We start from the raw sequence: 19,371 nt of genomic DNA on the forward strand, positions 1-19,371 counted from the left end.
ATGAAAGGTATTTTTTTTTTACATATAATATGGAAATTGTATGCAATGAAATTAGCTAATTTAGAACTTTATGATGATGCTAAGCTAATTAAAATATCTTGCATAGATCACACGTAAGAACTTCTGCAATTTTGACCAAAATCATCGAAAGGAGATAAAAAATTTTTTTTTCAAATTCATTCTAAAACCAGATAATTTTACTTCATTAAGCACAATGAAATCTAATTTGAGATTGTCGCAAAAGAGTCCTAGTGCAGTAGTTCAAAAAGTCACAAAATAGCGAGCGGTCAAACAAGCGATCCCCGAGAGGTGGAAAATTAATAAAATATAATGAATAACTAACATTTGTTTAAAAAATATTTGTTAAGCTTCTTGTTTGCGCTCTCTCATTCCAAAAAAAGCCCAAAAACATTTTCGTTTTATCACAACTAAAAGTTCGATTTCGAAACTGTGTTTGAACTGAGGGGAAAACACACGTGTCAGAGGTCTGCATTCGGTGGGAGATCTGGTACGAGTGGCCGCATAGCTGACATTAGCTGTTCCACCTACGATACTGAAACTTTACTGCTAAGGTGCATGCTTTGCAAGACGATGTCTCGCCATTTTCGTTGCCAGAAGTGAGCCAATAACCCTTCCTTTCAAACAGCACGTCAAGCTCTATTTCATTACCCGTTGCTCTACTCAGCATCATATTTATATATGAGGTTGGGGTCTTTAGACGATTACCATTTCTAAGTCGCACTGTGTCTTTCGACCTCACATCAGTGTTAACTGAATTACCGCCTTGAGTCAAGTGACCTCACGTACTGAAAATGAAGGTATATAATCGTGTCTATGACAGCGAACCAAGGGCGGCTATTCATAGAGTCGGGACAGATTGGCCAGTTTTCTGAAAATACGTATGAAATAATTAGGATTTCGTCTTTAAAAAGGACGACACAGACGAATCTAGTGATAAATAGATTTATTAAAAAGTTAACGATAATTATAGGATTATTCCAAAGCGGCCTGTAAATTAGCGAGTCGGAGGCGGTAGAAGTTATCTACGCATTGCTCTCGGTCTCATGATGTTACCTGCCAGAAACCTACATATCAAGTGATTTCCCGAAATTTAATCTCTGAAGGACGCTGTCAATGGAAGCAGTCATTGGCTCGCTAGTTTTGCTCGGGAATCGTCGAAGGGGCTGACGCTTTAAGAAAACAAATGTTCATTCGCTTAACGTCTCTAGTGAGTATCTGAGTAGCGTTTTAATTTTAAAGCCAAGAGGCCACTCGACTGATAGAAAACGTAAAAAAATTGGTTTTATTTCGCTCTCACTATATGCCCTGCAAAGTTGCTTATTTGTATAAACGGTTTATAGTAATGACGTCGGGCGCAGCAGCATAATGTCTTCAACAATGGAGGTAGGCTGGTGGAGTTCGCATAAGCGTCTTTTTAAAGTTAAAAAAATGAATGAGCCAGTATGCTGACCTTTGTATTGTCTCTCGAGTTTCCGGTAGCAATATATATTTCAATAAACCTAGGAACGATTTACTCTTATATAGTCATTGTCTCAGACACATTAAGAAATGCAGGGCGCGTCGAGTCCTAACCATCTTGCTGTCGCACCGCAGCCAATGAGACTGCTGCAGTAGCAGTTAATATCTCCGAGGGACGAGTCACAAAGTAAGAAGGCGTGAACGTAACAAGCTACGCTTCGTGCTTCTTTAAGCTGGTAGTGGCTTTTTGGGCAGTGTAAACACGTTGTCACGGGGTTCTTTGTGGTTAATAATTGACAAGATACAATGTCCTTCGTTTTTCTTAAAACATGTATTTACAAAAGAAATCAAAGAGTTCATATGGTTATACTAAAAGAAAAAAAAGGAAAACTTACTAGAAAAAAAATTGAAGCAAGGAAAACGCAACTGTCACAATGTCTTTGAGTCACCATGCGCAGCAGCGGGTCTTGCGTCTGGAGCTGTTGTCGGCCGACGGTTGTGGCTGGAAGTCAGGAGCGGGAGCGGTTGGCTTCCGTCGGCGGCCCCAGAGTTACCGCACCAAGCGCTCGCGCTGTAGGAAGCCGGGGGCAGCGTAGGTCTCTATTCGCTGCCCTCGCTGGAACAGGCTGCTGGTCAGACAGTAGGAGGCCGCCGATTGCCCTGGCCGATGGTGTCGTTCCGCTCTCTGCACGTTCCCTTCGGCCCGTCTCCTTTCACGCGCTCTCTGCACGCACTCCCAAAACTTCCCTTCTTCGTCATCTTCCTTTCTCCCTCTGGGCCGATCCATGGGTTGACTTGCACTTCTTCTTTTCCACATTGAGTCACATCATCACAAGGAGCCCCCCTTTAAGTTTTTTTTTTTAAGTACCAAAAGAAATTACATACACAAAAAAAAAAAAACCGAGACCATGATGATGTGCGCAAGTTCATTGGAGCCTAATGAGATAACCCGCACCCACATTCTTTCTTCTTTAAATGTACTTCACGCGAAACGAGCACTCTTGAGGCATCAGACCTCAGCGTAACACTCGGCTGTTAAGTTGTTTCGCCTTGTTTCGATATTGTAAAGGATGGTGGGTTGTCTGAACAACAAAATGCGTTCCATACAAATGCACACGAACCTACTCTATTACCCAGACCATGACCAGGAATGTTATTGTCCTTATACCGACTTCGCACTTCATAGGTTTACTGTAATACCGGCTTGTCGCATTCTCTCACAAAAACTGCTTTAACGCCTCCACACGTTCTCAAATTTCCTTGCAAATACGCTCCCAAAAATGCGTAACCCGAGGTATATTACTAGAAACAAATTCTAGCGATAAATTATTACAGTTCATTCTACTTTGCACTCCTCTCAATCGTAATGAATGAATCGTAATGAAGAATCATTTGAATCCACTACGCTTCTTCTAACGCTCGGTGATAATGCCCACCATCGTGCCAAAGCACTTCATACGCGACGAAGAATTTCCTGGCAGTTCTCGATCACAGTGCCTTCCGGACCAGTTCGTCGAACATCTTCTTCATGAGCTCCAGGTGCATCTTGTCTGTGCCGTCGCGTATCCGGCGCTCCTTCTCCTCCATGTCTAGCCTTCTGACCTTGACCACCATCTCTGCTTCAAACTTGGTCCTCTCAAAGGCCAGCCGCTCTTCGTCGAGCTTGAGCCTTCGCTCCTCAAGCTGCAGATCTTCTTCCTTGATCATTTGTTCCCGGTCCACTTGCCTTTCAAGGAACTTCTGCCGTCCATCCTGACACTTCCTCTTGTCCCTTTCGTTTACGTGCACCATGGTGTCCCCTATGGACGAGACGGAAAGGCCGGCTACTGCCAGGCTGTAGCCCTCGATGACCTCTGTCGGGACGCTGTCGTGAGGATATATCTCCAGCACGGGGTAGTTATTGGTCGTGCCCAGTGGCGAAAGCACTGTTTGAACCTCAGGGTTCCTCTTTTGGAGGCGCGGCCTCGGGTAGAGCACTCTGCGGGGATTGGGGTACACCGGCTTTTTCATGTCGAAGACCCGCTGCAGCAGCTTTTCCTTCTCTAGGTACTGCTCGTGAGTGGTTGGCCTGCTTTTCAAGCGCTCTTTAGCGTCGGTGTCACTCCACTGCGAGAGCCGCAGGTCCCCCCGTTCCCTGGCACTCCCACCGTTGTTACTAAGTTGGTTTAGCCTACTCGGCATACTACCGTCGACGGCAGCGACGATTTCATCTTCCACGTCAGACACATTTTTCAGGGTTTGTTCGGTCGAGTCTTTCGCTCCATGAATATTCCCCACAATGACGTCATACAGAGGATGGTCCATACACTTGACAGTTACCTGTCCCGTTAGGAACGGCGACACAAGGCGAATGTTTGCCTCTGGCAACATCAGACACGTCCCGTCCACTAAAAATACGGGACTGACTTTGCCAGTAAAATATTCAGATGCGACCAGTTCCCGGCGCACTATCACGGTGTTACTCCCGGTGTCCCTCAACACCTTTACTGCTTTGCCGTTCAAAATCCCATCTGTGATTGGCATAACTTCCGACAGAATTGGTCTCGCCTTTTCAGTCATATTCATGGGGGACGTTCTGAAGGCGTTTGTTGAGATTTTCTTCTTTCCCCGTAAGAACGCGTTCGTCTTATCAACCGAATCATCGTCGGGTTTCGCGAAGCACGAAACTTCTGTCTTTCCGTTCTTTCCTCGCGGACATGATCTGGACTCGTGGCCTGATCTCTGACACACTTGACAGAACACGTGTGTTTTTGGCTTTGATCGACAATCTGTTGCCTTGTGGCCCAACTTACCACACAAAAAACATTTTACCTTTAGAGCGGGTTTGCTGCCCTGCGCATCTTCCTTCAGGGAATCTAAGGTTACTTTTGCCCCCCTCCTGAAATTGGCCAGATTAGGCTGGCTCTGCGCCTCCAGGAAGTGGTCCGCCATTTCAGCCAACGCCGAGACGGTCTTACAGCTTCTTTCCTTTAAGAAGACCGCGAGCCTCGGATGACAATTCCGAAGAAATTGCTCCCCAATGATCTGGTCACGAACCCCTTCATACGTTTTTGGGCATTCGTTCATACTGACCCAGCGGTCGAAGAACCCCTCTAGTCTCGCAGCAAACTGGCTCCCTGTCTCTCCGTCCAACGGCTTGCTCTCTCTAAATTTCTCGCGGTACCCTTCTGCCGTGTACCGAAACCGCTGGAGCAAAGCCTTCTTCACCTTATCATAATTCAGAGAGTCTTCAGGTGACATCCTACCTATGACCTCCAGAGCTGGGCCAACCAGGCACATGCTTAGAGCAGTCGCCCACTTCTCTTGCGGCCAATCTTGCCCCTGCGCTACACGCTCAAATCTCCTCAAATACGAGTCGAGATCGTCCCTTTTGTCATCGAAGGGAGGCATAAGCTTGTGAGGACTAGGAGATAGCGATATAGATGCGCGACGTGACCCTTCACTGCCATCTGCTCGTCCTATCTCGGTTGCGCTAGCCTCTGCAAGACGAATCTTTAGTTCGATAATGCGTTGCTCACTTTCTGCCTTGAGGCGCTGTGCTTCCCTCTCAGCAGCCCTCTCTTCTCGTTGGCGTGCTCGCTCCTCGTCCACCCAAGACCTCAACTCCGCTCCTGCCAGTCCCAACTCAGCGCCCAAAGACATTAACTCTTTAACCTCCATTCTGATCAATTATAGTTACGTAGAAAAACGAAGGAACAGAATATCTTGTCCTGTCGCGGACGCCAGTTAATTGTCACGGGGTTCTTTGTGGTTAATAATTGACAAGATACAATGTCCTTCGTTTTTCTTAAAACATGTATTTACAAAAGAAATCAAAGAGTTCATATGGTTATACTAAAAGAAAAAAAAGGAAAACTTACTAGAAAAAAAATTGAAGCAAGGAAAACGCAACTGTCACAATGTCTTTGAGTCACCATGCGCAGCAGCGGGTCTTGCGTCTGGAGCTGTTGTCGGCCGACGGTTGTGGCTGGAAGTCAGGAGCGGGAGCGGTTGGCTTCCGTCGGCGGCCCCAGAGTTACCGCACCAAGCGCTCGCGCTGTAGGAAGCCGGGGGCAGCGTAGGTCTCTATTCGCTGCCCTCGCTGGAACAGGCTGCTGGTCAGACAGTAGGAGGCCGCCGATTGCCCTGGCCGATGGTGTCGTTCCGCTCTCTGCACGTTCCCTTCGGTCCGTCTCCTTTCACGCGCTCTCTGCACGCACTCCCAAAACTTCCCTTCTTCGTCATCTTCCTTTCTCCCTCTGGGCCGATCCATGGGTTGACTTGCACTTCTTCTTTTCCACATTGAGTCACATCATCACACACGTATTAGCGTAGAGAAGAAAAAATAAATCGGACAATTTTATCTTATGAGTATAGAATTAAGATCTCAGACGATGCTTGCCTAAAACAACCATAAACCAGTTTCCTGGACGGTTGAAGTGGTTCACTTCAACCGGCCATGAAACTGGTAGAAAGGAAAGTTGAAGAGGGTTCACATCAGTAGAGGAACACTGACAGGGTATTTATGCTCGCCAAGATTTTCATTTGTACATGACATATGAGCGTCCAACTACCCGGAACACAATTCGCGGCTCAAAGTTCGTTTTCTTTTCACCCGAAAACCGCCGATCGAGAACTGGCCGGTTTGAGTCGCGCTCACTCTCTTCTCCGTGGTCAGATGCCGTGTTTTATGGTTTAAACACATCCCCCAAAGATAATAAAAGTCGTTGGTCATCAAAGGCCCAAAGCCAATACAAAAAATAGACAAAAAATACCAATTTTTTTATGGCTTCTAAAAAACTGCACATACGTCGATGAAAAATTACCGTATCTCCACGTGGTGAATGATGTTGATTGGGGCGAAGCTCTGGTGGTGCTGATGATACTGATTTTGTTCGTAGGTAGTGCTGATGGTGCTGATTTTTTTTTATTGCTCATCGGTAGTGCTGAGTTCCGGGTTGCGTTTCGACTTCATTATTACTGCTTATGGTCGGTGAAATGCAGAGCCAGTGGTTTTTCTAGCGGATCAGCTTCGATCCGCTAGAAGCCATGGGAACGCATCTCCACCGCTAAAGTCAACGGTTCATGTCAGAAAGAGAAAGTGGTATGGAACGTGGTTATATACGCATTTGAGCATTTGACCGCAGCGCCCTCTCGACTATAAACGTTGAGCCAATGCATGCAAAGTTCAACGCTATTATATACGCATTTGACCGCAGCGCCCTCTCCTGTATAGACGTTGAGCGGCTACATGCAACGTTTCATCCATGACATCCCCAGCTCTTGAGTTACTACCACATCTCAGGGCCCCCTACTCGTCTTGCAGTCGTGGCCGAGTGGTTAAGGCGATGGACTAGAAATCCATTGGGGTCTCCCCGCACAGGTTCGAATCCTGTCGACTGCGCAAACATTTTTTTAAATTTTTTTTTTAAGAAGACAGATGGGACGGACGGACGGACAAGGCTAGACCCAAAGGAGCTTCGCCCCTAAAAAAAAAACACTTCACTTCCTTTAGCCGACTAGAACTCGCTGCCCACACGCATGTCTATTAAACAAAAAAAAAAAAAGGTCCATGTCAAATGTGAATAATTGTTTTGTGTGCGAAAGCGCGTACAGTATTTGTTTATTGATTTTTACCTGTACTCTAAAGTTGTGTACAATTTGTAGCACATACACGCCCCCCCCCCCCCCCCCTTGTCATGTAAAGTACCTTCTTCAGGAAAATGAAACTGACTTGAAATAGACAAATGTTTACAGCTGTAGATGGGAGATGTCGGACAACTCACGCCACCTCTTGAGCGTCGCGAGAGTTGTATTTGCCAGGGCAATTGACCTCCGAGGTTGTCGGCGCGGTGGGGTGTAATGAGTGGAGAATTAAAACAAGATTTCTTCCTTTTGTTTCTTTGTCATCCAATTTATATGTTGGTATGATTGCGTACACATCGTCTTTTCTGAAGCTATCCCGATATCCACATGCCAAGGGTAGTTATCATTTTGTGTGAGGGACTAACTCTGAGTCATAGGAAGATAGCTCAAAAAGAATACCAATAGAAGTCTGAACTGAACGCCTAAAAAACAAGGACGAGATTGAGAAGAGACAACACGATGGCGTGTTGTCTCTTTTAGGCGTTTAGTTCATATGGAAAACCAACTAACCCAACTAGTTATTTTAAAAAGTGTTTTGTAACAAAAAAAAAAAATTAATTTTCGTTTTACGTTTTGCAATTTATCAAAGCTGAATGCTGGGCTAATTGGTATTGGTCTTGGGTTGCCAAAGGCATGGTAGCGCTTTTTTGGACGAGGACAAAAGAAAGACAAGACAGACACGAGCGCGCTCGTGTCTGTCTTGTCTTTCTTTCTTTTGTCCTCGTCCAAAAAAGCGCTACCATGCCTTTGGCAACCATATACGTTTAAAAAAAAAAAAAAAAAAAGAAAAAAACTTACGATGCTGATATATAAAAAAAAAGGAAAAAAAAATTGACTGGCAGGAGGCCGAAAATCGCTATCAAAAGGTGAGTTCATATAAAATTCAGGCAATGCATTATAACCACATCAAGAGTGATACTGAAGTACAGAAAGAAGTAATGTTTTGAATACGCCAGCAAGCACAGCCCCGGCGTCAGCATCAGTGCCTACGTTTATGCTGCTGATACGCATGCGTCGGGGCGGTGTGCTGCGTAGACGCGTGGTTTCTGGCCGGCTGGTGACTTCGACTGTGATTTATTGCAGAGTGAGACGACGCATCCTTGTTTAGAATGTCATGTAGTCTTTGTTTTGCTTGTTTGAGGCGCACTTGCGCATGGGCTTTCGTCTTTCTTCTGCGTCTCGCACGTCCCCGAGGAGATAGCGTGTGCCTACGTGGACACGATGAGCTGCAACATTTAATCCGGCTTTTTTCTGCCTCTGGAATCATCGCAACTTTTTATTATTTCTCGATATTTCATTAATTTCAAAGAATGGAACCCAAGCTTCGCGTTGCGCCAAACAGTTTGGACCAATGCTTTTAGAAACCGATAGGTATGCTGGAAAAGGGCGGAGAACAGTTGCAACTCATGTTGTCCGCAATAGTGCGTATAGAAATGAGGACGATATAATAAGGATTGCTATTAGGTCACGTAGAACTTTTATAAATACACTAAAATCAGACTGCAAGGGATGTACAACTATTGCGACCTGAATGTAACAGGCAAGTTAGATTTGAAATGTCGCAGTGCAGGTTATTCCATATCAGTTGTGTGTTGTAACGGCGTAAGGTGCAGAAAAAACAACAAATACTACATCCTTTTGTTTCACTTTGCGCCACAAAGCCCCGGAAACTGTGCCAGAGGGCCACCGTAAAGCGAGTCATTTGGTCGACCTTTCTTGTCTCGCATTGTTTTCGTCGTCAACGACAACCCATTTCAAGCTACTAGCGCGTTAGGAAGGGAACAAGAAAACCGCTTTAAGCTGGCTGAGTTCCCACGTGAAAACGGTCCTACTTTATTTCGGTTCTAGATCCAGCATCCCCGATCTTTCCTGGTGGCATCGAACGCCCCTCTTCATCGTCATTTGCATGCACAGCCAAAAAATAAAAAAAAATAAAGAAGGAAATTTAGAGGTTGTAATTGCATACAAAACGAGAGCGGCTTTTATCTAGGACGAGCTGAGAAATCCCCCAAATTGCTTTACCCACGCACGTTATCGCGGATTCCTCGCCTACGGACGTCGGGCCACTGCTTTAAACAAACAATGGCTTGATCGAAGTACAGAAAGAAAAGAAATAACAGCGGACAATTTCGCCAAGCGTCTCGCCAAAGGAATGGTCGAGTGATGTGAATGTAAAGCGTCGTCCTCAAACGTTTACGCTCCTGCGTGACACTCGCACATATAAACTGAACGTTCTTTTTGTGCTTAGATAGATAGATAGATGTGGTTTATTTGCGTGCCTGCAAACAGCAAAGTGGCCTGAGCAGCAGAGCACTGTCATGTACACAGATACATAAAAGTATGAGATAGAAACACAATCAGGCGAAAATGTCTGTTTCACCAAAAAAGGCATCGTGAGTCTGTTGCAGACGTGTCATTGGACAAGTGGCCCGCACATCAGGGTAAACGTGTCTCTGCATTTTGATGTCCTCCCTGACGGTACCCGGAACCTCAGCGACATCAGCAGCTGGGCACAATCAAGAGAACCATGCACAATTTGACGCAGGAAATGCATGTCTCTTGCAATTCGTCTATCATGCAGAGGCACTAGACCGAGGTCAGTGAGCAGGGAATGGTAATTGTAGAAACGGCGGCGGCCGATATATCGGTCGTATGAGATTCTTATAAACTTAAGCTGAACGTTTTTAATAAGATTACTATGTAACATCGTTACAGAGTTCCAAACCACAGACGCAAACTCGAGGCGTGATCTAACCAATGCACAATACAGACATAAAAGACACTCAAAGCGACGAAATTGTTTTGTCATCCGCGAAATTACACTTAGTTGGCGAAGTCCTTGGCCAACAATGCGAGAGACATGGAGGTGAAAATCCAATCTCGAGTCCACAAAGACACCAAGATCCCGTACAAAGACAACCCGCAGCACTTGCTCTTCAAATATAGTGTATTCGAAGACTATGCTCCCCTTCTTCCTGGTAAGGGACATTACTACTGTCTTTTTTGGATTCAGTTGAAGCCTATTTTTTAAGCACCAACGTTCAACGGAGCGGATGTCATTTTGTATCTGAATACAGTCATTTACATTGTCAACAACACGGAAAAGTTTAAAGTCATCGGCGAACATTAGCACTTTCGAGTTTGTGATGGAAGAGGGTAGATCGTTAACAAATATCAAAAACAGGAGTGGTCCAAGGTTAGAACCTTGCGGTACGCCAGATAAAGATGCAAATGTCTCCGACACACAATTTAAAAATCTAACATAATTTTGGCGATTTGAAAGGTAACTTTCAAACCATGCGCAATACAAAGTGCATAGTCCGTATTCTTTTAGTTTCAACAAGAGTACCTGGTGGTCAACCTTATCAAAGGCCTTGGTCATGTCAAAGTAGACTGTGTCCACCTGACCACGGTTGCATACTGCAGGACCACTATGACCGAGGAAAGTAGCTAAGTTCGTCTCCACTGATCTGTTCCTGAGGAATCCGTGTTGCAAAGGTGAAATTTTTTGTTTAAAATACGAGTACTAGCGTTCATACATCACCATCTCAAAAACCTTTTAGAAGCCACAAAGAAGAGACACAGGGCGGAAATTATTGACATTACTAGGATTTCCTGACTTTAAGACTGGTATTACGACTGAAACTTTCTACCGAGAAGGATAAACCCCATACTGTAAGGACAGATTAAATATATGTGTCAGGATAGGTATAAATATTTCAGCACATCCTTTGATAATAAAATTAGGAATGTCATCACAGCCAGTTGAAAGTTTCGGTTTGAGCTTCCGTATCGAGCACATCACCTCATCCTCGGTTACACTGTGGTATGCTAAGGAGTCAGCAAAACCCTCAAATTCAAAATCATTAGGCACACTGTCACGTTCCGAAAAGCAAGAACTAAAGTGATTAGCAAATGCTTGGCTCACTTCTTGTGGCTTGCATAAAATCTTATCGTCAATTTTTAACACAGAAGTGCTGACCTTACTTTGGGCCCGAGCATAATTCCAAAAGCAACTTGGTTCTTTTTTAAAATTGTTTTCTAAACCGCTGTGATAACGAGCTTCATCTCGAGAATAAAGCTTCTTAACTATTGCTCTGCAGACTGAAAACCTCTGATACCAATATTCACAATTTGACTTTTTATAGAGTTTGTGGTAATGCTGCTTTTTAGACATATAATATTTCAAGACAGATGAAAACCACTTAGGAAATTTTGATTTCCTTGGACACTGTTTAGGTATGAATTCCTGTATCGCCCGCTGGACAGTTGATGTTACCAATTCGACACAGGAATTAGCGTTCGTAAGGTGTAAGAGGCAAGACCAATCATAGCCACGAAGACGATTGTATAGGCCGAGATATTCTCCACAGTATAGATAAACTTGGGTAGTGACTGCTCACGTAGTATTTGAAATGATAAAAAGAAACATAGTGTAAACGGAGGGTGAAAATAATCGACTGGGACAAGCGTCTCGGGTGTCACTTTCACGTCGAAGACGGGTACATTCGATATGATCAAATCTAAAACATTTTCAGCACAGTTTTCTATCGTATTGTACTGATGCAACCCGTTAAAACAGATGAAATTGGTCAGGCACTGTACTTTATCTCGTACTATAGCGCAGTCACTCTGGGCAAAGCCGGTTAACCAGTCGACCTTTGGAAGGTTAAAATCACCGTAAACGTGTACTTTGTACTTTGAAAAACCAATTTGGTTGTCTAGGTCTGCAAAATGATCTACGAAAACACAAACGTCGGAATTCGGCGGAAAATAATAACAGCCAACAAGGTAGTTTAAGCCATCCAATGCCGGTATTTCCACCCAGACACGTTCCCTATACGTCTCAAGGTCTGTACGCCTAATCGGATAAAAAGCAGACTTGCACGCTATTAGAACACCACCACCATATTTAACACGTTCAGTGTAGTTTCTGTCTGTTCTAAACACTGAGAATTGACTTGGAAAATAAGAGCTGCTAGTGCAAGATTCATTTAGCCACGTTTCCGTCTGACAAATGATGTCATGGTCACAGGAAAGGACATTACCAAAAAATTTGTCACTTTTGATTTTAAGACCTCTCGTATTTTGATAGTACAAGTTAATTTTCCGCTCCATCATTGGGGGTAGGTTGGACAATATTAGAATCTTCGAAGTGCCGTGAAGGCGACAACTTGCCATAAAATGGACGGAAGACACAACCAACAGGCCACACCTCAGGCTTGTTCAAGAGTTCCAACAAGTCCTTGTCCAAAGAGACATGGAAAGAGCTGTACGACGGATACCTGGTTTTCAGTTTGGTGCACACGACAGTCTTGTCCCCAACAAGCCCAGCCAGAAGTCCTTGCACATCCGATGCTTCGGTGCTCGCAGCCAGTCGGGAGACAAAAAGACCTGTCGCTGCCGATGGTCTCGGGGCGGTCTTCAGCACGGACTGCTTAGCTGTGCCAACTGTGGTTGGAGGCCTCTGCGTCTGCCTCTCCGGGTCGGATGAGCGGTGCACGACCGTACGTTGATGACGACCAGGAGACTGTTGTCGAGCACGGAACTTCGGTAGCGGTACGCCAGCACGCGATGCACTTGTGTTTGCGATAACAGCTGATGCGAAGCTACCCGTGGATGGAGCTGGGCAGTCGCTGCCATTGGGCAGTGCTGGGAATCCTACACTCCCACAGACACAATCCCGCAGGTCACGCACCGCGTCACGAAGCGAAATGTTTTCCACTCGAAGCTCCCGCACTTCTGTGTTAAGTAAGGTAGGAGTAGAAAAAAAGGTGCTTCCCACGAAATGGATCAGTGCATACGAACTCAACTCACTGACGTCACGCGACTGCGGTGGCACTGCTGTCGGTACTGCGCATGCGCAGTTGCTTCACTCCTGCCGAAATCGATTTCTGAGCACGCGCAGTGGCCACACCTGGTGTGGGCAAAGCGGTGCTTGTTTGTAAACACTGTGTTGGCGCACTGCATACTTCGTTTCAGCTAAAGTCAAGAAGCAGCCAACTCTAGGAGGTACTGGGACCAATCAAGCAGCGTGAAATGTGCAAGTCGCTTGGCCTTTTGTGTTTATAATTGGTTCAAAGATGACAGAACACGTACACAAATACAACGAACACCGTGTTAGTGGGATTTTGACGCTCTCTGATTGGTCCCATCAGCTCGTAGCCTCGGCTGCGTCTGGACTTGAGGTGAAACGAAGTATAGTCCGAGTAAAATATAACGTAGAAACAGATTACGGCTTTATTCGTTTTTAGCGACCGTTATTCTTGTTAAATGAGGGACATTTTCAAACGGTATATTTTTATCGTTTGTCCTGAACCGAAATAAACTGGTTTATCTGGAGCTCTGGCTGAACCGGTAACAAATATCTTGAAAACAGAAGCACTAATAAGCCGAAACGAAACCGTTCTTGTTGTTATTACGGCTACCGTAGCTGAACCGTAGTCGTTTTCGCTTTGGGTCTCTGGTTCTTGGTGACTGCAATGACGTCAAGCTTCCGATATAGTGACGATGTGAAACCGGTCTGAATTTCACCAACTTCGAGCGATGGCCGATGAGGAACAGTGTAGCCGCAAGAGATTATATTCCATCTCAAGAGGCACGACGTCAATGAAAAACGTCGTGCGCTTGGTAATCGGTGTACTTACCGGAATGGTCGTCCCCAATTATCTTCCGCTCACGTTTTTTATGATAATAAATGATCACCGTGTCCGAACGTTCAAAGAAGGCCAGCACAACATTAGTGTACGGTTCCTTCAGTGTACAAAGAGAAATGAAATCCTGGCAAAGGCAAAGAAGAATAAACTAACAACAGCGGCTATCGATTATACGGTGGCCCACGCACCCCAGTTTACGTGAATGAACACTTGACAGAAGCAGGCGAAAAGCTGCTCGGCGCAGCCATCAGACGAAAAAAGGTGCTGGTGGGGTGGAAATATATCATAGCGACGTCGAGAAAACTGCCAACTAGAGTTTCGTGAACACCACGTTCAAGACAGTTTTTTTTCCTTCTCATGACAGCCGAGTTAACAGCCAGCTAGCTGACATGACAGCCTTCTAGCTGGCATGACAGCCAGCTAGGAATGCGAATATTATTACTGTATCTTTCAATGAAATGTTCAAGTATTACCATTCACATTTTCCTTAAATGCATTTGAATACTCGCAGTATTCGAAATAAACAAGACAAGCTTGATTTATTCCTTTAACCTTATCCGTTAATTTTGACGTGATGTTATTTACCGAAACGGCTCACTGCACACATGCGAATGTTTCTGCAGAACAATAAATAGGGGTGTTGGAAAAGCCGTGTGTTTTAAGATTCATTTACGCTACGAATTTCTCGATGATTACAAATTAATGAACAATAATATTCCTTGTTGCCAAACTGGAGTCTGAATATTGCAATTGTGTATAGGCCGCCCTCTGGCAATGTTCCTGAATTCTTGGAAACGTTTGATAACTTTTGGAATTCCTAGGCATATGTTCACTGCCACTTTAAGAGCGCAGCTCTTAGGCGCCTGTTTCCACGTATAACGGCGTCGGCGTAACCGCGTGTGTTGCATCATGTGACGTCAAAGACCTACACACAGACTCAATTTCCCGCTAAATTTAGCGAAGAAACTGAATTGGTGTGTAGGTCTGTGACGTCCCATAATGCAACACTGCGCATTCAGTTTCCGCAGCTAAATTTAGCAGTAAAACTAACGTCATATGACCTCAACACCAATTCAGTTTCCCCCGATAAATTTAGCGGGGAAGTGAATTAGTGTTGAGGTCACGTGACGTCGTATTCCCGCTAAATCTAGCGGAGAAACTGAATTAGTTTTTATGTGACGTGACACGAAGTCATGTGACGTCATTTTCCCCGCTAAATTTAGTGAAGAAACTGAATTGGTGCTGAGGTCACGTGGCGTCAATTTTTCTAGTAAATTTAGCGAGGAAAGTGTGGGAGGAAGGGAGGGTACGGAGGAGGAGGATGGGAGGAAAAGAGAAGGAGGAGTGGAGGAGAGGCGGAAGAGGAGATAAGGAGGAGGAGGAGAAGAGGAGGGGAGCGGCATATCCTTTCCTACGTAACCTCCGCTCTTCCTCCTCAAGAGCTGCGCTCTAATTTCGCGCTACAGAGATCTGTAAACGCCTTTAATTTTTTATACTTGGGGACATTGACGTCAATACAATTTCCAGTTATGGACATGCAAAAAGGTTGGGGGACATTTTGTTTCGCCACATTCATTGATATTTGCATCAATAATGTAATTACAGATAACGCTATATCTGGCTCTTTGACGGAAGACGTGAGTGACCATCTTTTATTTTTTTTTTTGTCTGCGGCATAGCCTCCTCTATACTGACAAAGCCTGGCACGCGGCCGCCGAAAGTGAAAAGGTAGAGCGGCAAACAAGTGTCATGTAACGAGCGCCCCGCTGCGGCGAGACGCCGAAACACCCTTCTCTCGAGCGATGGAATGTCCGCTCGTGCTTCTTGTGTTCCTCGGGCTACCGCTTCTTTTCTCGTCGGGTTTGAAAACCATGTTTCGGGTTCTCGCCACTGCAAAAGTTGTGCGCTGACTACAGGCCCCCCGAGAAATGTTCTGTGCTACTAGATCCTCGAGTTCCAAATCTGCGACCGGGCACTCTATGGCTCCGTCATCGAACTGCCAGGTTTTGTGAGTATAGAGGAGGCTATGTCTATGGTCATGGTTATCTCAGAGAACCGCAAAACAAACTGAAGCATAAACGGTGAAACTCTGAATCTTTTCACTCGTCTTCTTATGGAAACTAAGAAGAGGTATATGCACAAGAATGCGCGCATTATGCTTTTAGTTCCGTTATCTGTAAGTTTAAAGTATGTTATGATATAGCTTTCCCTATAATATGAAAAAACAGCAGGAAGATCAGAAAACCTTGGGTCACCGCGGACTTAGTAAACCAAATGAACAAAAATATTAACATGTATCAAGCTTTTTTGCGTTCGCGAGAACTCAGCCTGCTCAATGAGTTAAAAAAGGTAAGGAATAAAATCATCTCTGATATAAAGGAAGCTAAGCGCCAATATTATCACAAATTTATAGCAGTCTACAATGTCCAGAGAAAGATACGGGAAACCTATAATAGTATAGACCTTTGCATCGCTTACCACCCGCGGGAGAAAAAGGCTCAGTCACTGAGCTGTGGACGCATGCGCAGCGTCTGATATACCGCATAGCAGAGCAACTGCGCATGCTCAGAAGGCGTTTCACAGTCCAGCAGACAAAGATGGCAACACGCACAGGGCGATTTTCGCGAAGGTCTATAACATACTCTGGAAAGATAAATAGCGCAGTGAAAGAGTTTACCAACGGGTCTGATGTGACGGGAGTTGAAATGGTAGACGCAATGAACCAGCATTTTATAAACGTAGGCAGAAGACGATGCAGACTACGATGCAATGACAACGTCAAGAATTACGTAATAAGCCTGTTTCCCACAACAGCGTATAAGTGCAAACACTGATTGCTAAAATAAAATACAGACGTTTCGGGCGGGGCTTGACGGGCTCAAAGGCCTCACCTATTAAGAAGGCAGCCGGAATTATTAGCCCCATACTCTCCCATATAGATAAAATAACATGCTAAAAAGCGGTATTTTCCCAAACAGATTGAAGTTGGCTAAAGTAGCTCGAATCCGTAGGAGTGGTTACCAAATAAATCTTTAAAATTGTAGGCTGATTTCAGTCCTGTCAATAGTTTTTAAAAATACTTAAAGCCAAAAAACAAAACAAAAAACGGCCTGGAAAGTTGTTTTACGAGGCACCAAGTAATATCATCTGCGCATTATGAGTTTCCAAAATAAAACTAAAAAAAGCAAGCCCTACTGGACATTAAGGAGAAACTAGTTACAAATATTGAAAACAAGTTAACGACACTCGGCCTATTTTTAGACATGAGAAAAGCTTTCCAAACTGTTCAGAATAGTATTTTATTAAAAAAAAGTTATAACATTATGGTGTCCGCGGCGTAGCACTCGCGTTATTAAAAAGCTATTAATCCAATCATCTGCCAACGTAAAAATTGATAAACTTCCTCAAATAAGCTAGAAACGCGCTATGGAGTCCCAGGGTTCTGTACTGGGCCCGTTACTTTTCCTAATTTTTATTAATCATATCGCGAGCGTACCCGGGTTCCACATCTTGTAATCTATGCGGATGACACTAATATCTTTATTAGTGGAGAAACACTTGAAAGCCTGGAAAAAACCGCGAACACTTACCTTGTCAATCTTTCAGGATGGCTGAGTTCTGACAAACTACAATTAAACACACACACAAAAAAATATTTAAGTTTTGAACCGGCATCAACATTTTAGACAAAGACTCACCAGATTACATTTGAAGGTTAACTAATAAAACAGGTGACCGAGCAAAAAATGTTTAGGCGAGTGGTTTATTCAAGAGCTGAGGTGGAATACGCACGTAGATAAATTAACATCCGAGTTATCGGGAGTTGTGAGTTGTATTTATAAAGTGTCAAGCCTCGTACCTAAGTAGCCAATTGAAACGTTGTACTACTTTATATTTTTCTCTAAAATGGGCTATGGAACTCTCACCTGGAATATGACATCAATATCAGATTGCAATAAATTATTATTTCTGCAAAAAAAGGTTATACACGTGCTCGCAAATTATAGAGGTAACGCGAGTGAACTGCGCACTGAACCACTCTCTATTAAAGGGCAACTCCGGTCCATAGTTTCGATTTTGGGATTATGGCTGTTTTTAGTGCAGTTGGCGCCCCTGAATTGCAAGGTGTAATTTTTTTCTCGTTATTGTGCGTAGTTTTAAAGATATCGACGTCTCAAAGTTTTGTTTGGGGCGCGGCCGACAAAACCGAAACTAGCCGCTCGAGGTTCCGGCAACACTGGAAATCAGCAGCTATGTGGACGTGACGCCAAGATCGTTCTCGTTCAGCGAGTACGCAGTCCAAGCGGCACTTATTTCTGTTGCGCTAGCCGTCTAAAGATAGAAGGTAAGCTGATTTTGTTTTAATTCTGTATGCGTGGTAGTTATCCAGCATATGTAGCAAGAGTTAGTGCGTATACCCAAAAGCTAGCGATTGGAAAACCCGTCAACTCGTTCGGTGGCGTACTCGGCAGCCGCCGCCGCGCGTGCGCTATGCCGTGCCGTATTCGTTGCTTGTATACCCAAAAGCTAGCGACTGGAAAACGAGTGAACTCGTTCGGTACCGTACTCGGCAGCTGTCGGCGTGCGTGCGGTCTCCTGCACTCGTCGCTAGGCCTAAATTGTCATCGGGGCTCCGTGGATGGAGCGGCGTTGCTCTACGCCGCGCTGACAGTGACGTACAGTGCTGGCGCTTTCGCGCGGCGGGTCAGTCCCAGACACGAAGCTTTGAGGCTCTCCGGCGCGTTCGGCGACAACCGAACAGACGTGTGTCAAGCTGTAGACGTCTGTTTTTTCGTTATTTTTTCTTCAGGCGCGTAAAAGCCGAATTTGTAAGCTACGACACTAATTCACCACATAAGTTCGTCCAGGTAGTGAATCTTTGTACAAATAAAAAAAAAAAACTTGCCGCACTAAAAAAAAAAAAGTTCTTTGGGCAGTCATTTTCTTCTCAAAGATAGCAAAAGTTTTTTTGGGTGATAAAGGAAAACAGAGAACGTTAGCAAGGTGAGAACACTTTCTTTCTCTTCCGCATTCCCACCCCCACCCACAACAATTTTTTTTTTGTTAGAATACATAGGATCTTAAGTTTTCCTTCGTAACTTTTGACTAAGGCAAGTGTTTTTTTTTTCTTTTGCATTTTTAAATATTATATTTACCTCCAGCCGAACTCGGGCAAATTAGAGAGTTGTAACTTACAAATCCGAACTTTCGCGATTTCTTTAAAGTCCCTTGTGGTATTCACAAGCGCAATGTTAATTAATACTGCTGCGTAACGGGTTCGAACGACTGGGAGGCGAATGTTTATATCGCATGAGCTTCACGCGCCGGCTGTTCGCTAGTAGTCGTTATGGACCTGAATGCTACGCACGAGATTGCGTAGTAAACAAGCAGTGACGCAAAGCAGATCATTGTTTTCGTTTTCATTACAAACTTCAGTGTTTGGAGCTAGTTAGTGGTTGTACTCTACATGCCCACCTTTCCCCATTCAACAGACATTCAATGGAGCGTGAATGCTCAATCTTCAACACTGCACTTGACAATGACTGTTTTATTTATTGATCAGGATACTTTCATCATGTTTACCTTTTCTGTACATGTACGATGGGCAAAG

The 19,371-nt window shown here is 44.5% G+C and overlaps 1 non-coding gene across 1 annotated transcript; it reads left to right on the top strand.

Moving 5' to 3' along the window:
* The first annotated feature begins 6,780 nt into the window (after positions 1–6,780).
* Positions 6,781–6,862, top strand: Trnas-aga. The gene has a single exon. It is a non-coding gene; the product is annotated as a tRNA-Ser (tRNA).
* The last annotated feature ends 12,509 nt before the right edge of the window (positions 6,863–19,371 follow it).

This window comes from Ixodes scapularis, unplaced genomic scaffold (genome assembly GCF_016920785.2).
Source record: "Ixodes scapularis isolate PalLabHiFi unplaced genomic scaffold, ASM1692078v2 PGA_scaffold2__306_contigs__length_199485367, whole genome shotgun sequence".
Taxonomy (NCBI): domain Eukaryota; kingdom Metazoa; phylum Arthropoda; class Arachnida; order Ixodida; family Ixodidae; genus Ixodes; species Ixodes scapularis.